Genomic DNA, 23,746 nt, shown 5'->3' with positions numbered 1-23,746 from the left:
ACTGATATTTTGATTCCTTAAATGCACGAAGTCTTTTCAAATTCTGGGATGTTATATGGGCCATTGTCTCTGTATGGAATGCTTGTTACTCTATTCTTCTATCGTGCCATCTTAATTCATCCTACTGAACTCAGTTCAGATCTCACTCCTCAGAGAATCCTTCCTTGATGTCCCAGTCTAAATTTGGTCCCAACTTCAATTTTCTCTTAATAAAATCCAGTTATATCTTGTCCCATATCTGTCAATTTATTCATATTTATTTATTTTTATTGACTAACACATTATATTTCAAGAGGTTAGAAACTTTATTTTATTCATTATTGTTAACGGGGTACCTAGCATGCACAGTTCCTGCCACCATATTAATTGTATTTATCAGTGAATATTTGTTGAGGTATTAAATATCTGACTTCAAAGCCCTTACTCTTAAATACTGTGTTACTCCCTCTCACATTTGATGATTTTTAAAGATTTCCTTTACAATCCTTTTGAAGTTATTAACATAACATATTCCAATTAATAAGTGATGTTCCTGTCTCCAACCCATTGTTAACCCACACTCTTCTCAAACTCTGATCCGGGTTAAAAAGAATGTTGAGGGGAAATGTAAAGCAGGAAGAAATGGTTGATGACAGTGGCTTGAGGCAGGCGAATTCTCATTCATTGTGGGAGTACAAACTGATATGATCCTTTAGGGAAACAATTTAGCAATATCAAAGGCCTTGAAATAAATGTAAATATATTTTAAAAAATACACAAGAGATGTGTATATTTGTATTATATAAGACACCTCTAAGGATATAAACCAAAATGTCTGTAGCATTAGAAAGGCACTTCTAGGAAGTAAGATGACAAAATAAAGCGATTTTCTCTCTGTATTTTTTTAAAAATAGGCAACTATTACTTTTATAATGAAAATCCTATTACAGATAGCAATAGAAAATAAATCTTCATACTTTTAACATAGTAATCCCAACTTCTAGGAATCTATTCTAATAACATAATGAGAGATATAAGATATTTATCAGTCAATTCCATATTATATTCAAAAATTAAAAATAATCTAAATGTATAACAACAATGCAATAATTAAAGTATACTTTATTCAAATAAGGAACTATTTAATATATATATAAAATTATGTTTTAGACAACATTTAGAAATATGAAAAATGTTCATGTTATAAGACTATACAAACAAAGTATGACACTGAATTTCAGGCCTGGGCTTAATTTGTTAGGAAAAAAATGAACAAGAAAGATATATGCACAGAAAAAAATAAAACTGCAATAAAATCTACCAAAATGTCATCAATGGCCGTTTCTAGATGATGGATCTCTATAAGTTTAGATTAGTTTTTAAAAAACTTTTTTGTATTTCCTAATTAAAAATAATCATGATATTTTATAATTAGAGGTTACAACCATCACATGTATAAAAGTAGTGCATTAATTCTTTTTTCTAACAAGTAATTTGATCCTCATGTCAAGCACTCATAGAAGACATACAGTATATTTATTTGCTAAGATCATAGGTTCCAGCCCCCACTAACCCCACATCCATCTTATTTTTATGAAAAAGTAACATGTGTTTAATACTCTTTGGGAATATCACATGTTTTTTGACTTGTGCATCATAACAATGCTTTAAGAAATAAACTTACTTCAAAGAAATATTCTTAGTTGAAATTAGAACTTCTATTTGCCTTTTCTTCAGTGTCTTCGTGTCAGACTTTGTTGAACTAAGCTAATGGAGACAATACTATTTATCACATTTTTGCATAGGTTTACATATACTCTTCAAAAGTATAAAATCAGCTCTTTTAGGTAGCATAAAATGAGTTGCTTTTAGAAAACTTCATCTTGAACTATAATATTTAACTTAGATACCTACACATTGAGAATTCTATTTAGTCATTAAACCAATGAAAACTTCTACTATATGGTTACTGTCAGAATGGTCTAACAAATTTAACTTGGGATGATGTATATTTATAAGTACATGAGAAAAAGTCTGAAATAATGTTTACCAAAATGTTTATAGTAACTCTGGGACCTCAGGTAGTTACCTCTGGAAATCAGAAAAACAGAGCATAAAAAAGAGAAAGCCTCCAAGCCACATGTAGAAACAAATCCGATTACATTATAAAATGCTTTCCAGATATCCTACCAATGGAAATTTGAGTTTAAAAACTTAAAATCAATCAACTATGGACAACTATAATAGTTGGTTTCTGAAATAATCCAAGCTCTCATTTATTCTAAGCGATACCCTATAAGTATGCATATAAACAAACATGGGCATAAATTCTGTATATTTAACATTTATTTAACACTTGTATTACCCAGATCCCTCAAATGAGAAAAGTGTTTCAATTTCAATAGTTTTGCTTGGTTACCTATAGTTCAAATATTGTCAGGTGAATTAAGTCATGTTTGAATCTCTCTTCCTATCTCTCCTTCTGGAAGCAATGTAAAATAGATATTTCATTCATAAAAAATTCAATTAATTTTTTACAGGCAATTACACTCATGTACATACATTCATAGCATAGAATATACTATAAAATACATAAAATAAAAATACTATACACTTCAGTTGAATTAATTGTAAAGACACAAAGTTTTATTGAGTGAATCAATTAACATATTTATAGAAAGAGAATGTAAAAGGTATCTAACTTGAATAAAGATGCCCATTTAACACTCATCATAATTATTTTTATTCATGAGCTGAATCTACTATGAAGTGAATCATTATTAATTTGCAGTACAAAGAAAAACACATAAGAACCAGGACTATTATTAAATCATTAAACTCAGAGAAAAAAATTAAGGTTAACAGAGAAGCTCACACTGGAATTAATTGATAGTATAGTACTGGCTCTATTTTAAATTTATTTCCTATATTATTTCCCAAGCAAAATATATTCATCATGTTCAAAGAAAAATGCCATAATATATTTGATTGCATGTAGCTATTTTCTCAATTTTATTAATGTAATTACTGAAGCTCTGTATTCTAGTAGGGTACACATTATATCTTGTATCCATGGACACTCCTTGTTACATAAAGTTATCATTAAGCATGTAAAAAATAGCAGGCCAAGCACTAAAGCAACAATAGGACAGTGAAAACAATATGGTATTCACTTTTGTTTCCTTTAAAGCGAAAGTGTTCTTAACAATTCCTGTTGGCTCACAGAATTAGAGAAAGTATATTAGAACCTCAGTACTCTTAACAATGATCTCCCTTGGCTAAGAAATGATAAGTCATATAATTTACAGAAAGAAAGCCACCGAATCCTTTAGAAAACACAACCTGGAAATCTATCTTCAATGCAAAATAATGAGGTGATAGGAGTATGATGGAAAAAACAGTCTTCAAAAACATCAAGTAAGGGAATCCAGCTGTGCTTGTATGGTCTCTAGCTATTTACAAAGACAAGGCAAAAAAAAAAAAAAACAGACAGAAAGTTAGTGAAGGGAATGAAATTCATATGAAGTGTTGTTTAGAAACATGCAAATCGAAGGGAAAGAATGGCATAGTAAGTATGAATATTAAAACCATTCACGTAGCAATAAAAATACCCTTAGAATATTTTTTTAATGTAAAGATATTACAATTCATGCTTGCAATTTAAGTTTTCAAATTTTCAAAGAAGGATTTCTAAATACTGCTGTTTTAAATACCCCCAGCTGTTTCATTTTAAATTATCACTACACGATATGATTTTAAAGTTGGGGGAATGGAGGGAGTACATCTTCCTAGACTACAAGGTCAGTATTTAGAAATATGAAATATAGTCAGAGATAAATCTCTAAAGGCATACTTCCCTTTACCCTTGGGCCCATAAATTAAAGTATTTAATATTATCTATATTTTTAGTATCAGTGTGGTTAGGAATCACACAGTTCATTACTTAATGCTTTGCATTACAGCAACAATCCCATTGCTTTAATTAAAACTATTTTCATTTTCTTTCTGATTCAGTTTCTCAGATTCTCTTCATTTCTGCTATGCTTCCTACTGTGGAACACAAGGTATAAGGGAAATTTAAAGAACTTAGCCCTACAATAGGACACTTAAAAATAAGAATTCGCAAAATGAAGACAACATTATGAAAAAAACCTCACATATCAGAAAATTACTTTAAAAACACAAACCTTTTTGTAGAAATCAAACAACTCCTCATGACTGAATTCCACAAGAACTTTCTCCAGGCTCTGTAAACAACAACAGCAGCAGCAGCAACAACAACAAAACAAACACAAAGAAAAAAGAATTTAGTTGCAGACAATTTACATTGCATTTTTTCTCTCCAACTAGTCTTAAAATATGCCATATTATTCGTCTAAGTGGCTTAAACAAAGTATTTACCTGCTCTACCGAGCCCCACAATTCCTAGAACTTACAAATGCACTTAATAACACTCATTTTAGAAAAAGATTTCAACTCTATAGGGACATCTGTTCTTTAAGTTGACTCTACAAAGGTTAATAAAATAAATGCCATCAAGAGAACAATTTTATTTTCTATTTTTTTCAAGACAGAGATAATACATGAGATTATATTTCATCTTTCTCAGCAGTCCATTTGAAATCTAGTAAATACCATTACACAAAGACACCGGAGGCGGCATATCTGATTGAACTCATCCAGCCATTAATGTCTCACATCAGCATAGCTACTGCCTCTAAGCACTAATCTAGCAGTTATGATCTTAACATGCTGAGATTGTTACCTTCTTTACAGACTCAGCAAAAGTTCACAATTAACACAACAGTTTCAAAGCTGGGACTTAAACACTCTCTTTCAACTCACATGCATTAGAGAAGCCTTTATGGGTGCTACAGATGCTAAATAATATTGTACATACACACACACACACACACACACACACACACATATGTATGATGGTGTAGTAAAAATGTGATATATATATTTCTTTGAGTTGGAGTCTCATTCTGTCACCCAGGCTGGAGTGCAGCGGCACGCTTAACCCAGCGTCGATCTGCTGGGCTCTGGTGATCCTTCTGCCTCAGCCTTCCAAGTAGCTAGAACTACAAGCGTGTGCTACCATACCTGGCTAATTTTTTTATTTATTGTAGAGACGAGGTCTCACTATGTTGCCCAGGCCCGTCTCAAGCCTTCAGGGTCAGGCAATCCTCTTGTCTCAGACCTCCAAAGTGCTGGGATTAAGGCTTGAGCTACCACACTCAGCCAAAGTGTGATATTATACTAAATTCAACTCAACTCAACCTGCTTAAAGTAATAGCTATAGAGGTAGACTAGAAAGCTACAGGCCTTCTTCCCTCACAAAGACACCAACAATATATGGATCAGGATATCTCTATGAGAACTCTAGAGATCAGGTGAGAAGCTACAGCACCCAGATCATTATTAAACCAAGAAAGCACTCCAGTGAAAGGGGTAGAAAACTTTGCAGTGTTTGGTATATCCATATTGTGACCACCTCTCCCCTCATACCAGAGCTTCTCCCTCAGGATAGAAACAAAAGAATGAACCCATTCCATATTCTGGCTTATATGGGGGCTGCCTAAGGAACTGGTTTCTGTCTCACTTGATAAGGGGTACTCACAAGACTAGCACCAAAGTTTGGAAAGTGATGAAAACAGAGGTGAATAGCATAGGAGAGCTACAGTTCCATAGGGAGATGCCAGAAGGAGAAAGATATTAGAAAAGGTTTGAGAGGCCTTAGAACTTCCAGCAGGGCTGATTAATGAAGGTCTTCCCCTGCAAACATTCAGTGTGCAAAAACTGGAAGAAGTGGTTGTCTTTCAAAAAAATTTTTTGCTGGCCAAATCCCAGCAAAAAATTATAAGACATATAAAAAAACAGGGAAATATGGCCCAAAGGGTCAAAATAAAATTTCAGAAACTAACCCCAAAGAAACTCAGATCTATGAGTCATCTGATAGGGTATTTAAAATAACTGTTATGAGGATTTCAATGAGATAAGAGAGAAGACAGACAATTAAATGAAATTAGGAAAATGATATATGAACAAAATGAGAATTAGGAAAATGATATATGAACAAAATGAGAATATCAACGAAGAGAAAATATTAAAAAAGAAACAAAAACCAAACAAATTCTGGAGTTGAAAAATACAATAGCTAAACTGAAAAATTATTTAGATGGGGTTCAACAACAGACTTGGACAGAATGAAGAATCAATCAGCGAACTTGAAGACAAGTCATTTAAAGTCAGTGAGTCAGGGAAAAAAGGGAAGAAATACAAACAGAGCCAAAGGAACTCATGGGGCATTATCAAGCAGATCAATAAGAATTATGGGAGTCTAGAACAAAAAATAAGAGAGGAAGCAGAAGAAAGCTTATCTGAAGAAATGATGTATAAAAATTCTCAAATCTGTGCAAAGAAATGAACATACAGATTCAAGGAGTTCAAAGAACTACAACTAGGAAAATCCAAAGAGAATCACACTGAGACATGTTATAATCAAACTGTCTAAAATTAAAGACAAAATCTTAAAAGCAGCAAAAGTAATTTATCACATATGGGGGAGCCTCCAAAAGATTATCAGCAAATTTCTCAGCAGAAACTTTAAATGCCAGAAACAAGTGGGATGATATTCCAAGTGATGAAAGAAAGAAGGAAGAAGAAAAAAACCAAAACTATTAACCAAGAATATTGTGTCCAGCAAAACTGTTCTTCAAAAATAAAGGGGAAATTAAGACTTTACAGATAAAGAAAAGCTTTAGGAGTTCATTACCCGAACTTGTTCTACAAAAAATACTAAAGGATATCTTTTAGTACTTAAGTTGAAATTAGCCCTTTGCACAAGGAGATATCTTGCAAATCACCTATCAGCAACTTGATCATCATACTTTTTAATAAAATAGTGAAAAATGAATCACTTCATATTAAATAGTATAGCATCAGAACCAATTATTTTATTGTAATGATATTTGGCTTATAATGGAGTTTTGGACATTTAGGAATGTATTTATGACACAAAAATCAAACATTTTTTTATATTATATTTTTCTAATATGTGGTAACATGTGAAACAGTCACTGGCATGCATTGCAGGTCCATTGATATATGCTGTGCAATTGTAATTTGATGTGTACTACCTTGTGTTCTTCTGTTCTAGCAGATGAAACAGTATTTTTTTCATTCTCCCACATTAATGTGTAATTTATTGTCCAGTCTGTGCACCACTTTGAAAGCACTTCATACATTCTCTTTCTATGTAACACCAGTTGACATTGTAGAAAATGTATATCTCAGTATATATTCCATCTCTACTTGTTTTTTTGTGCAATTTTAATGGAAAACTTCAAGGAAACAAACATTTTTAAAAAACTTTCACTGACTTTTTCCTGTATAATCTCTTTACGTCCCCTGGGAGGGGACATCTGAGTGGTTTGCTAGATTTACAATGTCCCCTCAGAGGGGCCATCCAAGTGCAAAGGGTTAAAGAATAGTACACAGCAACACAAAGCCATACAAAAAATATAGGATTTACTGGTAAAGGTAAATACATGAAAAAATACAGTAGCATGTATACATTTAGTGCATGGAATTTAATGAATAAAACAAAAACAGAACCACATAAATCTATGTTAAAGTGTATATAATATATAAAAGTATGATTTGTGACAACAATAAAAGTACTGAAGTGGAACTGTAAAGGAGAAGAGTTTTTATATATGATTGCAGTTAAATTATCAGTTTGAAGTAGAATGCTATAACTTTGAGATTTGTATGGATTTGCAATGGTAATCATAAAGAAAACATTTATAGAATACACACAAAAGGAAGTGAGAAGGGAATAAAAGCACTATAAAAACAAACAAAAAAGAAAAAAACGAAACACGAAGACAGTGAGAGAGAAAATGAAAAATATGACACACAGAAAGCAATTAACAAAATGGCAATAGTAAGTCCTTCCCTATCAGTAATTACTTTAAATGTAAATAGATTAAACTCTCCAATTCAAAAATACAAATTGGTTGAATGGATTTAAAGTGATCCATCTCTATGTTGTCTACAAGAGACTCACTTTATATCTAATGAATCATATAGATTAAAATTGAAAGGATGAAAAAAGATAATTCCATCCAAATGGTAACCAAAACAGAGCAGGAATGACTATATTAAAATAAGACAAAAATTTACAGTTTTGGTGCATAAATACAGTAAGTCCTCATTTAATGTGGTCATAGGTTTTTGAAACTGCAACTTTTTTTTTTTTTTTTTGAGTTGGAGTCTCACTCTGTTGCTCAGACTGGAGTGTAGTGGCTGCTTGGGCCACTGCAGCCTCGACCTGCTGGGCTCCAGTGATCCTTCCGCCTCAGCCTTCCAAGTAGTCGGAACTACAGGCGTGCGCTACCACGCCCGGCTAATTTTTTGATTTATTGTAGAGATGAGGTCTTGCCGCCCAGGCAAGTCTGGAACCCCTGGGCTCGGGCAATCCACTCACCTTGGCCTCCCAAAGTGGGGGATTACAGGCTGGGCCATTGCGCCCGGCCTGAAACTGCAACTTTAAATAAAATGATATAACAATTTTTTCCTCATCAATGTTATGACAAATGTTGAACCAAATGATATTTAGAGGCCTGCTGTATATTGTTTCACTTACAGCTGCAGTTTCCGAGAACCTACTGTTGATGCTGAGGACTGTATTTATATGCACCCAAATATATCAAGCAAACTTTGACAGGTTTGAAGAGAGAAACAAACAGAAACACAATAATAGCAGAAGACAAATATTCTACTTTTAATAAAGGACAGAACAACACAGAAAATCAAATAGAAAATATGAATAACACAATAGACCAATTGGAACTAACATACATATATAGACCATTCCAACCACAACAGTAGAAAAATACATTATTTAGTGCTCATGCAACATTCTCCAGAATAAGATCACACGTTGAGCCACAAAACAAATCTTAAATTCCAGAAGTCTAAAATCATACAATTTAAAAAATAATTAAAATAAAAATTAGAAATTAGTAGCCTCATCAACAACAGTAGCCTCATCAACAGGGTACCTGCATAACGAACATTTGTATATCTAACCCTGAATTGTACCCCACATCTTCAAAATAAAAAATTAAAAAAAATAAAATCAGCACAAGGAAAACTGAAAAATCTACAACTATGAAACATGGAAATTAAACACAATCTTAACCAATGGATCAAATAAATCACAAGAGAAATTGAAAAATACCTTGTGACAAATGAAAATAAAAACACAAATGTTTTGCAATATGCAGTGAAAATAGTACAAAAGGGTTAAGTTTATAGCTGTAAATGTGTAATTCTTAAAAAAAGAGATTTATAACCTTTTATTTTCTTCTATCCTATTCAAGTGTTTTCCTTTTTTGAGGATTTACGTGTCATTTATTATTCAGGACAATGTCATACATTTTAGATTAGTGACTTCCATTCTTTTTTATTTTTACTTTTTTTATTATAAAGATGTGGGGTACAATTCAGGGTTAGGTATGTAAATGTGTAATTTTTTTTTAAGTGTCTAGTTGATAATAACTTGACACGACAAAAAACTAGAAAAAGAACAACAAAGCCCAAAGTGAGCAGAAGAAAGAAAATAATAAGATTAGAGATAAATAAAATAAAATATAGAAAAAGGAAAGAAAAAATTAAGAAATTAAGAGTTTTTTTTTTAGAAAAGGTCAAAGATAAACTCTTAGCTAAATTAATTTTACAAAAAGAGAGTAGACTCAAATAACTGGCAAAAAATGAGAGGACATTAAATTGATGTCACAAAAATATTTTAAAAACATTATAAAAAAATACTATGAACAACTATATGTTAACACATGGGATACACTAGAAGAAACAGATAAATTCCTAGACTCAACCTACAAAGACTAAATAATGAAGAAATAGAAAATATGAACAAACCAAAAATGAGTAGGGAGAGTGAATCAGCGATCAAAAAATTTCCAACAAATAAAAGTCCAGCACCAGATGGCTGCCCTGGAGAATTCTACCAAACATTTAAAGAAGAATTAACACCAATCTTCCTAAAACTCTTCCAAAAAGTTAAGAAGAGAGAACACTGCCAAGGCCAGCACTACTCTGGTTCCAAAGCCACACAAAGACACTACAAGAAAACTACAGACCAATATCCATGATAAGCATGGATGCAAAAACTGTGAACAAAGTACTGGCAAACTAAATTGAATAGCACACTGAAAGGATGATAAGCCATGGCCAAGTGGAATTTATTCCTAGGATACAAGAATGGTTCAACATTTGAACACTGGTCAGTGCAACATACTGCATTAACAGAATAAAAGGGGGGAAACCACATAATCATCTTAATTGACAGAAAAGCATTTGAAAAAAACTTAACACTTTCATGATACAAGCATACAACAAACTAGGTATAGAAGGAAACTACTTCAACATAATAGAGGCTGTTTATGAATGGCCCATAGCTAATATCATACTAAACGGTGAAAGACTGAAAGCTTTTCCTCAAGGAAGAGAAAAAAGACAAGGATGCCCACTCTTGCTGCTTGTATTTCAACAAAATATTGAAATTATTAGCTAGAGCAATTAGGCAAGAAAAAGTAATAAAGACATGTAAATTAGAAAAAAGTAGGATTATCTCAGTTCACAGGTGATATAATCATATATGTAGAAAATTCTTAAGATTCTTCAAACAAAAATCTTTCAGAACTAATATATAAATTCAGCAATTATAGGAAACAAATTAAACATGCAAAAAATAAGTTGCATTTCTATATAGTAACAGTAAACAATCTGAAGTTAAAATGAAGAAAGCAATTCCAGTTACAATAGCATCAGAATCATATACTTAGAAATTAACCTAACTCCAAAGAAATGAAAGACTTATGTTATGAAAATGGAAAAATATTGCTTAAAAATTAAAGATAATGTAAATAAATGGAAAGATATCCCATGTTCACAGATTGGAAGACTTAATATTGTTAATATTTCATCCTATCCAAAATGATCTACAAATTTGGTGCAATCCCTAATAAAATCCTAATGGTATTTTTTTTTTTTAGTAGAAATAGAAAAAAATATTAAAAATTTATATGGAAACTCCAGGAACCCTGAATAGCCAAAAAATTTTTTTGAAAAAAGAAGAACGGGGTGGGGGTGGGATTGGCAGTTGAGGAAAACTGCTAGGGCAGGGAGGGGCATACCTCATTAACAGGGGTACCTGCATGATCAATGTTTGTATTCCTAACCCTGAATTGTATCCCACATCTTTACATTAAAATAAAAAATAAATAATTTAAAAACAAAAAAAAGAACAAAGTTGAATGACTCATATTTCCTGATTCCAAAACATATTACAAAGTTACAGTAACCAAAACAGTATGGTATGAGTAAAAAGACAGACAAATAGACCAACAGAACAGAATAAAGAGCCCAGAAATAAACTTTGACAAGGGTGCCAGGACAGCTCAATGGAGAAAGGGCAGACTCTTCCACAAATGGTGTTGGGACAAATGGAAATCCACATGCAAAATAATGAAGTTGTTCATTCTATGAAACCAGTATCACACTGATATCAACATCAGACAAGGCTGCAACAAAAAAGAAAACTACAGACCTATTTCCCTGATGAATATAAATGCAAAAATCTTTAACAAAATACTAGCAAAACAAATTCAACAGCATATCCAAAAAATTATCCATGAGCAAATGGGTTTTATTCCAGGACTGAAAAGATGGTTCAATAACCACAAATCAATAAACATGATCTACCACGTAAACAGAAGCAAAAATAAAAACCACATGATAATCTCAATAGATATAGAAAAGGCATTTTATAAAATACAACATCCCTTTATGATAAAAAGCCTTAAACAAAATAGGCATTGCAGGGACGTATCTCAAAATAATAAGAGCCATATATGACAAATTCAACATCATACTTAATTGGGAACATCCCCCCTCAGAATAGGAACAAGATAGAGATGTCCACTTAAGTCATTCTTATTCAACACTGTACTAGAAGTCCTAGCAAGAGCAATTTGGCAAGAGAAAAATATAAAAGGCCCCTGACAGATATAAAAGGCATCCAAATCAGTAAGTAGGAATCCAGACTCTCCTTGTTTGTGGATACCATGATTGTAAACACAAAAAACTCTAAAGACTCCCCAAAGAAGCTTCTATATCTGACAAATGACTTCAGTAAAGTCTCAGGATACAAAATCAATGTATAATAATCTGTAATATTCCTATACACCAATAACACTCAAACCGGAACCAAAAAACAGCTTAATTCATTCACACTAGTGACAAAAAATAAAATAAAATAAATAAAATACAGTACAATACCAAGGGGCTCACCAAACTAAGGAGATGAACGATCTCTGAAAGGAGAACTACAAAACACTCATGAAAGAAATCACAGACACCACAAATGAAAGGAAGAACATTCCATGTTTATGGATACTAAGAATCATTATTGTTAAAATGACCATACCACCCAAAGTCATCTACAGATTCAATGCAATTCCAATCAAAATACCAACTTCATTCTTCATAGAACTAGAAAAAAACAATCTTAAAATTTATATGGAACCAAAAATAAGCCCAAATAGCCAAAACAATTCTAAGCAAAAGAACAATTGCTCAGGCATCATATTACCCGACTTCAAATTATACCATAAGGCCATAATAGTAAAAGCAGTATGGTACTGGTATAAGAATAGACAGATCAGTGTAAAAGAGAACCCAGAAATAAAACCACATACCTACAATCAAACTGACAAAAATAAACAGTGGGGAATGGACACTCAATTTAATAAATGGTGCTGGGAAAATTGGCTAGCCATGTGCAGAAAAATGAAACTGAACCCCTATATCTCACAATATACAAAAATTAACTCAAGATGGATTAAAGACTGAAATGTGAGGTTTGAAACTATAGAAATCCTAGGAAACACTCTTCTGAACAGTGGCCTAGGCAAATACTTTATGATGAAGACCCCAAAAAAACTGCAACTGCAACAAAAATAGACAAATGGAACTTAAAAAGCTTCTGCACAGCAAAAGAAATAACCAACAGAGTAGACAGAAAACCTATTGAATGGCAGAAAATGTTTGCTAATTATACCTCAAAGGGCTAGTATCCAAAATCTATAAGGACCTCAAATAACTCAACACACACACACACACACACACACACACACACACACACACACACACACCAAAAAGTGGGTAAAGGACATGAATAAACACTTCTGTTTTTATTATAAAGATGTGAGGTACAATTTAGGGTTAGGTATACAAATGTTGATTATGCAGGTACCCTTATTAATGAGGTATATCCCTTCCTCCCCTAGCAGTTTCCCTCAATTGCCAATTCCACGCCCCCACCCCTGACAGTTTCCCACTAGGAATTCTCAGTTTGCCAATCCCTTTCTTATAGTATTATAATAATTGTTCAAGGTCCGCTTATGAGTGAGAACATATGGTACTCTGTTCTTGGTTTCTGTGACAGATCACTGAGTATGATCGACTCTAAATCCATCCAAGTTGCTGTGAAGTCCTTATGTTTGTTCCTCTTTATGGCTGTATAATATTCCATTGTATTTATGTACCACATTTTTAAAATCTAGTCCAACATGGTTGGTTCCATGTTTTTGCTATTGTGAATAGAGCTGCAACAAACATGTGTGCAGGTATCTTTTTTTGTAGAATTATTTGAGTTCCTCTGGGTATATTCCCAATAGGGGAATTGCTGGGTCATATGGAAGGTCAATTTCTAGTTCTTTCAGAAAATGAATAGACACGTCTTAAAAGAAGACACACAAATAGTTAACAAACAAGAAAAAAATGCTAAACATCACTAATCACCAGAGAAATGCAAATTAATACCACAATGAGGTATCATCTCATACCAGTCAGAATGACTATTATTAGAAAATCAAACAACAACAAATATTGACGTGGTTGTAGAGAAAATGGAACATTCATTTACTGATGGTGGGATTGTAAACTAGTTCATCCTTTATGGAAAACAGTCTGGATAGTTCTCAAAGAACCAAAAATTGAATTTTATTTGGCCCAGTAATCCTACCACTAGGGACCTAACCAAACGAAAGAAATCAATATATTAAAAAGATACCTATACTCATATGTTCATTTCAGTGCTATTTACAATAGCAAAATCATGGAATCAACTGAAGTGCCCACCAATGACTAACTGGATAAAGAAAATATGGTATATGTACACCATGGAATATTACTACACAGTCACAAAAAATAATGAAATCATGTCTTTTGCAGCAACATGGATGGAGCTGGAGATCATCATCTTAAGTAAACTAACTCAGAAACAGAAAATCAAACACCACATATTCTCATTTATAGCAGTAGCTAAATGGCTACAGAGATGGAAATAATAGATAGTGAGGACACCAATGGGAGGTGGGAAGAGGGGTTAGGGTTCTGAAATTACCTACTGGGCACAATTGCTTACATCTGTCCACCTGAGCCCCGATTCCCTCTACTATACAATATATCCATGTAACAAACATACACATGTACTCCCTGAATTAAGAATAAAAATGAAAAAAACTATAAAGTTATACCCTTATATTATACCACATACATATTATACCACATACAAAAATTAATTCAAAATGGATTAAAGGTGAAAACATAAGACCTAAAACTGTGAAACTTCTAGAGGATAACATAGGGAGAAAGCTTCGTGATATTGAGCTTGGCAGTAATTTCTTAGATATGACACCAAAAGCACTGTCAATGAAAGCAAAAATAGGCAAATGGGACTACAATAAACTTTAAAACTTTGGTGTGTCAAATAACACAATCAACAGAGTGAATGGGAGGAAAAACTTGAAAAACATGTCTCATAAGGGGTTATATTCAGAATATATAAGTAACTCCTACAACTCAACAATAACAGCAAGAAAAAAATCAAATAACCTGCTGATTTTTAAAAATTTTTTATTTTAAAGATGTGGGTTAAATTCAGGGTTAGGTATACAAACGCTCATTACGCAAGTACCCTTGTTGATGAGGTGTGTTCCACCCCCAGCAGTTTCCCTCAACTGCCAATCCCACCCCCTCTCCCCTGGCAGTTTCCCACTACTGCCAATCCCTTTCTTATAGTATCATGATAATTAAATAACCTGATTTTTAAATGTGTGAAGAACCTGAATAGACATATCTTCAAAGACGATACAGAAATGGCCAACAAGCATTGGAAAAGATGTTCAACATCATTAATCATCAGAGAAATGCAAATCAAAACCACAATGACCCATTAGAATGGCTACTATCTAAAAAAAAAACCAAAATAACTGTTGGTGAGGATGTGGAGAAACTGAAACCTTTGTGCACTGTTGGGATTGTAAGATGTATAAATGCTATGAACAACAGTAAGGAAGTTCATCAAAAACTAAAATCAGAATTAGTATATCATCCAGAAATCCCACTTCTGGGTATATATCCAAAGGAAATGAAAGCAGGGTCTCAAAGAGATATTTGTACACTCATGTCGATGCAGTACTATTCACAGTACTGTGTCCATTGATAGATGAATGGATAAATAAAATGTGACTTGAGGATATTATGCTAAGTGAAATAAGCCAGTCACAAAAAGACAAATACTGTATGAGTCCACTTTACACGAGTTATCTAAAGTAGTCAAATTCACAATGACAGAAAATAAAACAGTGATAACCAAGGCTGGGGCAGGGGAAGGTGAATTGTTATTTAATGGGTATAGAATTTCAGATTTACGAGATAAAAACATTTTAGATATGTCTTACAACAATGTGAATATACTTAACATTAGTAAACTATACACTTTAAAATGGTTTGAGATGGTAAATATTATGTACTATATTTTTTTAACCACAATAAAAAATAACAGTAGCTAACATAATTTAAGTGTGTGTGTGTGTGTGTGTGTGTGTGTGTGTGTGTGTGTGTGTGTAGACAGATAAATACACAGTTTGACCTATGTCTGGCATAATCACAAGTAGGTATTATCATTGTCATTTCCCATTCAACCCAAAATGACTTAGAGAAGACCATGATGAATATAAAAGCGGTATTTCTTGTCTTTATGTGTATATTCAGAATTTGAGAATCTATAGGTTTCCAAAGGGTAGTTCACGGTAGTTGTTTTATGGGGGAATACAAATGGAGCTTAGAAGTATAAGACAAAAAGGAAGGGTGACTGACCAGAGGCAAATTCCCCAAACTGTCATGTTCTGACATGGAATCCCATAGAGTCCCAAAATTTCAAATTTAAACCTGATTTTCTAGGACATCATGAAGATATCTTATCAACTAAGAAGTATAGATCACATTTTAATTAAGAGCTTGATAGATTTATTTATGACTTAAGTTTAGACATATGATATGTGGCCTCCATTTTTTATTCTTACTTCAGGTCACACAAATATTAGGAGTAGGTATGATCAAAAGCTCTCCTGGGGCCAGTGTATTTTTAGGAGGAAAACATATTCAGCTTTCCTTAAGACTATAACTAAGAAGTCACACATTTGCTTATAAAAAACAGAATCAAATGATTTCACTTCTTACCCATTAAAAAATATATGTATGAAGGGTTTTATCTATTAAGGGACTATGTTTTTAAACAACATCTCTTCGGTTTAATGTCTGTATACAAATCAGTGGCAGTCCCAAACCAGTAAAGATGTATAAAAAGCACTAAGTTCAATGAGGGTTCAATTATTCATATTTCAGGGGTGTTTCTCTCTGGATTGTCTGGGCTCTACATGTCTCTTCCTTAACTTTATATACTTCTGAGACAACTCATGGTTCATTAGTATCTTTGTTACGGGAAGAAGAAGAGAATAAAACTGAAACTCGAACCTGACATCTTAGCTATCAGTAGCAACTCTAACAACAGACTTTGTGGAGGAAAATGTAGAAGCTCCTGGTTAAGGTAGTTTTATAGGCTGAATTTGACAATGGATTTAATTATCCATGTGCTTCTTGTCTATCATTGTCATTAGATAATGTGACTTGACTATTTGGTTCTATTTTTTCCCCCTAGAGTCAGAAAGACAGGTAATAAAATGTAGTCTATTATGTCATACTGAGAAATATCCTAACAGCATAAAACTACAGCTGTGAATTATGAAAATGCATCCTCATCTTGTCAATCATATAGCAAAACTATCTTAAACTTGAACTAAACCAAAAATAATTATATGCTTCTAAATACATCTCTCGATACACACACACATACACACACATACACACACATACACACACACACACCCCTTTAGATGATACTGTGCCTTATTTTTTAAAATAGTCAAGTGTTTAGAAAAAAGCTAATGACTTACATCCCTAATGTTCCAGAAATCAGTTACAAAGGGTATTTTTTATATACAATAAGACTCCTACATACAAATGAGTTCCATTCTGAGAGCATGTTCATAGTCCAATTTGTTCCTATGTCCAACAAAGTTAGTGGAGGTACCCAACTAATATAATTGGCTCTATAGTACTGTACTGTAATAGGTTTATATTATTTTTCACACAGATAGGACATTTAAAAAACACACACACACAAAACATTTTTAATCTTGCAGTACAGTATCTTGAAAAGTACTCCAGACAAGTAAACTATCTTATGTGATTGGACATGTGAACATTCATTCGCACTTGAAGTTTTGTTATATAGGGAACTTACTGTAATGACAAACTGGATGTTAAAAGATTTTAAAGAAACGTTGATAATTCTTTCTTTCTTTTTTTTTTTTTTTGAGTTGGAGTTTCACTCCTTCACCCAGGCGGATAGAGTACTACAGTGGCATGCATGCTCATGACCACCCCAGTGTCAACCTGCTGGACTCCGGCAATGCTTCCGCCTCAGTCTTCTGAGTAGTCAGAACTATGAACTCATGCTACCATGCCTGGCTTTTTTTTTTTTTTTATTTGTAGAGATGAGGTCTTGTCAAGTTGCTTGGGTTAGTCTTAAACCTGTAGGCTCAGGCAATCTACTTGCCTTGGTCTCCCAAAATGCTGGGATTACAGACTGAGCCACCAAGTCCAGTCAATAAGAAGTGCTGATAATCCTAACAGATAATTTTCCAAAGGAATTTAATGACTAAATAAGTAATACAAATTATTTCTAGGAGAACTTTTTGTTGCTTGTTTGTTGAATAGTAGTATCATTGGGTACTGCTATTATCCAAGACAACTAATGGGAAACATTTAACACATCTGGTTAAAAAGTTGTCATCAGGTGACAGCTAGATAGGCCAAGATATTGATATATGTGCAGAACCTTACACACGTGTTTTTTTTTTGAGTCAGGTCTCACCCTGTCACCCAAGTTGGAGTGCAGTGGCATAAGCATGGCTTACCACAGCCTCGACTTCCTGGGTTCAGACAATCCTCCTGCCTCAGTGCCCTGAGTAGATAACAGCCACCATACCCAAACAAACTTTTTATTTTTTTGCGGAAACGAGATCTATGCTATGTTGCCAAGGCCAGTCTCGAAGTCCTGTGCTGAAGCAATCCTCCTGCCTTGCCTTCCAAGGTGTTGGGATTACAACCACATCCAACAAATGAAGAAGTTTTTAAACATAAAAATGAAATCAGTAAATAAGGTAGGTTTTTTGTTCTGTTGTTATTTTTCTTGTGAGTAGAGAGAATGATTGTTTTTATAGAAGACGTGATGGATCTGCACTGAGTTATCCACACTAATGCATGGTCCCCCTTGAGACAAAAGTATTGTACGCAAGATGCTTTGGAGGTTACTGCAAATGACATTTGCTCAAGTGAGAATAAAGCAGAATAACATCTTTTCTTAGTCTTCCATTCTTGGGCCTACATAATCTTCTCTAATCTAACTTTCTGGTTTTATTTCCCACAAGACCTACCAAAGTCTCTACTCTAGCCAAACTGGGTACTCACTGTCTCTCAAATATCCCACACTTTCTGCCTCTGTTTTTGCTCATGTGGTCTCCTATTTCCAGACAACCCACAGAATGAAAGAAAATATTTGCAAAGCATATATCTGATAAGAGTATAATATATTTTAAAAACTCCTATAACTCAACAACAAAAAGACAACCAAGCCAATGAAAAAATGAGCAAATGGTTGGAATAAATATTTCTCCAAAGAAGATACACAAATTGCAAATAAGCACACGAAAAGGTAAAATAAAAAAGCTCCTAAAAGGAAATACTGTATAAGTGAATATCTCCATAACCTGAAAGTATAGGAAAACTTTAAAAAAAAAACACTGACTATAAAACACACCATTAAGAGAGTGAAAATGTTAGTCACAGATATTTAATCTGTAATACACAAAGAAGTACAAACAAATCAATAAAATGGACAAAAACACAGTTAAAAATGGACAAGAGACTGAATAGGCACTTCACAGAAGATGACCAAACCACCAACAAATATATGGAAACATATTAGTAATTATTCCGCTAGAAGGGATGAAAATTTGTATATTACTATAAAAACTAGTAGTATAAGCACATCTATACGATGAAAATAGTAGTATAAGCACACCTTTTGACCAAGCAATTCACTACTGAGATTAATATTGTGCTTAACAGAAATGTGTATATTTGGACACCATGAGATGTGTACAAGAATACTGACAGCATCTTTATGCAAAATAACCAACCAACAGAAGCAACCAAAATTTCTTTCAAAAGAATATATAAATTATAGTATAGTAATACAATGGAAAATTATATAGACATGAAAGTAAGCTAAAACTAAATACATCATGCTTGACTCTTACAAATATAATAGTGAAGGTATGGCCAGAAGAATAGATACTAAACACATTTATATGATGAATTAATAACAATAAAAAAGGTTTAGGAGATAAATTCTTGGTGATAAAATTACAAATATAACAACAAAGGTATTATAAGAAGTATCAGAATAGTGTTCACTTTTGAGTTACTGGAAAGAGAAGGTAGTAACTGGAAGAAAGCATAAGAGAGACTTTTAAGGTGCTGACAATAACTTACTTTTTGATCTTGGGGTGAATTAAAGATTAGTCTCCTTATACCATGTGATTTATCAAATCACTATGTTCTTTTCTGTGTGTGCTATATTTACCCAATTAAAAAAAGAATGGGGCAGGCACAGTGGCTCATGCCTGTAATACCAGCACTGTGGGAGGCCAAAGCAGGAGAATCACTTGAGCTTGGGAGTTCAAAACCAGCCTGGGCAACATAGTGAGGCCTCATCACTACAAAAAATACAAAATGAGCCAGGCATAGTGAAATATGCCTGTAGTTCCAGCTACTTGAGAGGTTAAGGCAGAAGGAATGCTCAAGTACAGGAGGTCAAGGCTGTAGTGAGCTAGGATGGAGCCACTCATGTGTTCCAGCCTGGGAGACAGAGGATGATCCTGTGTCAAAACAAAAACAAAAACAAAAAAGACATTGTTGTGTTAAATTCATTCATTCATTATTATTCAATAAATATTTATTAAATGTCCACCATTATATGTTTATATAGCAATGAGCAACAAAGATAAAATCCTCACATTTTGGTTGGGGGAAAACAGACAATAAACAAAGTATCAACTAGTAATAATTAATATGATTATATATAGAAATGTTTATTCGTGATAACTGGTAAAAAGAACAATAAAGCAGGGATATGGTGGTGGGGAGGGAACAAAAAATCAAGGTCTCATTGAAATGGTGACATTTGAGTTAAAGATTTAAAAGAGGTGAGGGAGTAAAAAGACAATCCACAGAATGGAAGAAAATATTTGCAAAGCATATATCTTATATGAGTATAATATGCAAATATTTTTAAAAACTACAACTCAACAACAAAAACACAACCAACCCAATTAAAAAATGGGCAGCTTGGGCTCGGTGGCTCAGCCTGTAATCCCAGCGCTTTGGGAGGCTGAGGCGAGTGGACTGCCTGAGCCCGTGGGTTCGACACCTGCCGGGCAACTTGGCGAGACCTCCTCGTCTCTACAATAAACAAAAAATTAGCTGGGCGTGGTAGTGCACGCCCATAGTTCTGGCTACTTGGAAGGCTGAGGCGGAAGGATCGCCCGAGTCCAGTAGGTGGAGGCTGCGATGGCTGGGAGCGTGCCTCAGGGCAACAGAGGTGAAACTTCAATTCAAAAAAAAAAGGGCAAATGACTGGAACTGTTATTTCTCCAAAGAAAATACACAAGTTGCAAATAAGCACATGAAATATGCTCAACATCATTAGTCATTAAAGTAATGCAAATCAAACTACAATGAGTACTACTTCACACTTACTAGAAAGGGTATTTTAAAAAATGGAAAGAGAAGTGTTGGCAAAGATGTAGAGAAATTGGAATCCTTTTTCACGTCGCTAGTGGGAATGCAAAATGGTGCAGCAGTTTTGGAAAAGAGTTTGGCAGATCCTGAAAGAGTTAAACGTTATTATATGACTAAGCTATCCATTCCTAGATATATACTCAAAAGAGATGAAACAAATACTTGTACAACAGTGTTCAAAGTAGTATTATTCACAAGAGCCAAAAGGTGGAAACAACTTAAGTGTCTTATCAGAGACGAATACCCCGAAGGCAGCAAGTATATACAATGTAACATTATTCAGCCATAAAAAGGAATGACTTCTGAAACACGGAGAAAACTTGAAATAAACCAGACATAAAAGGACAAATATTGTATGGCTCCACTTATATGAATATGTAACCACATCAAACCAATCAGGTTCAACTTTCATGTAATAACATTGTGAGTTGTTTTTTAGTTGCCATGGATTCCCAGGTTTTAAGGTCACATGACCCGAGCATGCTCAGAAGCCGCAAGTGTGCAACTGGTGGTGGAACCTAAGTGCTCTCACGGAGGAGTGGGGACTGAATTAAGAAGTGGAAACCCTAGGCAGGATCCAGGATCCAATCAGATGGACCCCTGATGTCATCTCAAGGCAGGATCCAGTCAGATCATGCCTCCCAGCACCAATCACCTCATTGCAATCAGATCCAATCAGATCACGCCTTATTAGTTTATGCTTATAAAACCCGACTCAGCACACAGATTGGAGAGACATTTAAGAGTTTGCTCCTGTCTTCCTGTCAGTTGGCTGGCAATAAACCTTTCTTGCTACAAAAACTTGGCGCTTCGGTGTTTGGCTCCACCGCAGGCTGGCAAATGGACCCAGTTTGGTTTGATGAATCTAAATATCTAGGACAGGCAGGAAGATAGAGACACAAATGAGATGTTACCAAGGACTTGAGAAAAGGGGAATGGGAAATTATTGCTTAATGGATACAAAATTTGCAGTGATGAAAAACTTTAGAAATAGTGGCAATGGTTACACAACATTATTAATGTATTTTTTTTTTAGCAGGAGTCTCACTCGTCTCCCAGGCTGGAGTGCAGTGACACACTCACAGCCACCCCAGCGATGACCTGCTGGGCTCTGGCAATCCTTCTGCCTCAGCCTTCCAAGTAGCCGGAACTACAGGCATGCACTACCACGCCTGGATAATTTTTTTGATTTATTGTAGAGACAAGGTCTCGTCAATTTGTCCAGGCTGGTTTTGAACCCAAGGGTTTAGGCAATCCACTCGTCTCAGTCTCCCAAAGTGCTGGGATTACAGGCTGAACCATCGATCCCGGCCTAAATAGTATACTTAAAAATGGTAAATTTTGTGTTATATATATTTTGCCACAATAAAAAAATAGTAAAAAAAAAAAAAAAAGTCAAGCATACATTCCCTTAATTTATGTAACCAACCACTCCTTTACTGACATATGTCTAACTTGGTCCCTATTTGTTACTATTACAATGTTCTAATTAAAAAAAAAAACCTTTTGCATTCATTAAAAAAAAAAAAGTCAAGGAAGCACACCAAGGAAAGAGCATTCCAGGAAGAGTACCATATGTCCATGATAAATATGCCTTGTTTCTGTGTGCCTTTGTCAGAAATTAGCAAAATTTTTTACTTCATATCCACACAGAGATAGCAGTTTAACAAAGTAAGTACATGCATTCTTTACTCAGTTAATTTGTTCATTCAGTATATATTCACAGAGCTCCTACTCGGTACTAGGCATTTTGCTAGGTATTTGGTATATGGATAGTCCCAGTCTTCATGGCAGAGTTTGGAATTTGGAGTGGAGGTAGGAAACTAAGTTGCCAGACTATAAATGAAATTATCTTAAATGCAATGAAGGGAAGGGGAAAATACAAAGTGGTACCTCATTTACAAAAAGGGGTAGAATTTCAAGCATGACTAGGATAAACCAGTCAGATGAATAGGAGTACGTAGGGAAAGGAAGGAAAGGGATTTTGGATGAAAGAAAACTTCAAGCAGAGGGAAGAGATAAGTGAAGAATCTTAGTGGAAAAAGCTTGGTGCTTTTGATGGACAGAAAAGACTATGGTAGGGGTAAAGGGTGGAAAAGAAATGCAACTGGAGGGGAACGCAACAAAATGTTGCTCCTCTGAAAACATTTTCCAGAGGCAGTATCTTTTCAACTGCTATTTAAGAGGATATGTTGACATAATGGTAGTTAAAGGGTGTGATTAAAAGATATTAGAGGAAGCAAGACCACACGAAACTACCTAATTCAGAGTACTACATTACTCAGAGTAATATCTCTATTAGCACTCTAAAATCTATAAGCACAACATTTTGTATGTGCTTATTCCTCCATCAGCTACCTGTGTAGGTTCTGTTATGGGCTGCGTTGTGACTCCTCAAAATTCC

The 23,746-nt window shown here is 34.1% G+C and overlaps 1 long non-coding RNA gene across 1 annotated transcript; it reads right to left on the bottom strand.

Annotated features, from left to right (window-relative positions):
- Nucleotides 1–2,019: 2,019 nt before the first annotated feature.
- On the bottom strand, nucleotides 2,020–4,235 carry LOC103269516. Its single transcript, XR_504897.2, has 2 exons — nucleotides 4,167–4,235; nucleotides 2,020–3,431 (listed from the first exon to the last, which is right to left on the bottom strand). It is a non-coding gene; the product is annotated as an uncharacterized LOC103269516 (long non-coding RNA).
- Between the last annotated feature and the right edge of the window lie 19,511 nt (nucleotides 4,236–23,746).

This window comes from Carlito syrichta, unplaced genomic scaffold, assembly GCF_000164805.1.
Source record: "Carlito syrichta isolate Samal-C Ts95f unplaced genomic scaffold, Tarsius_syrichta-2.0.1 Scaffold309285, whole genome shotgun sequence".
Taxonomy (NCBI): domain Eukaryota; kingdom Metazoa; phylum Chordata; class Mammalia; order Primates; family Tarsiidae; genus Carlito; species Carlito syrichta.
This window is presented reverse-complemented; position numbering and strand designations above follow the sequence as displayed.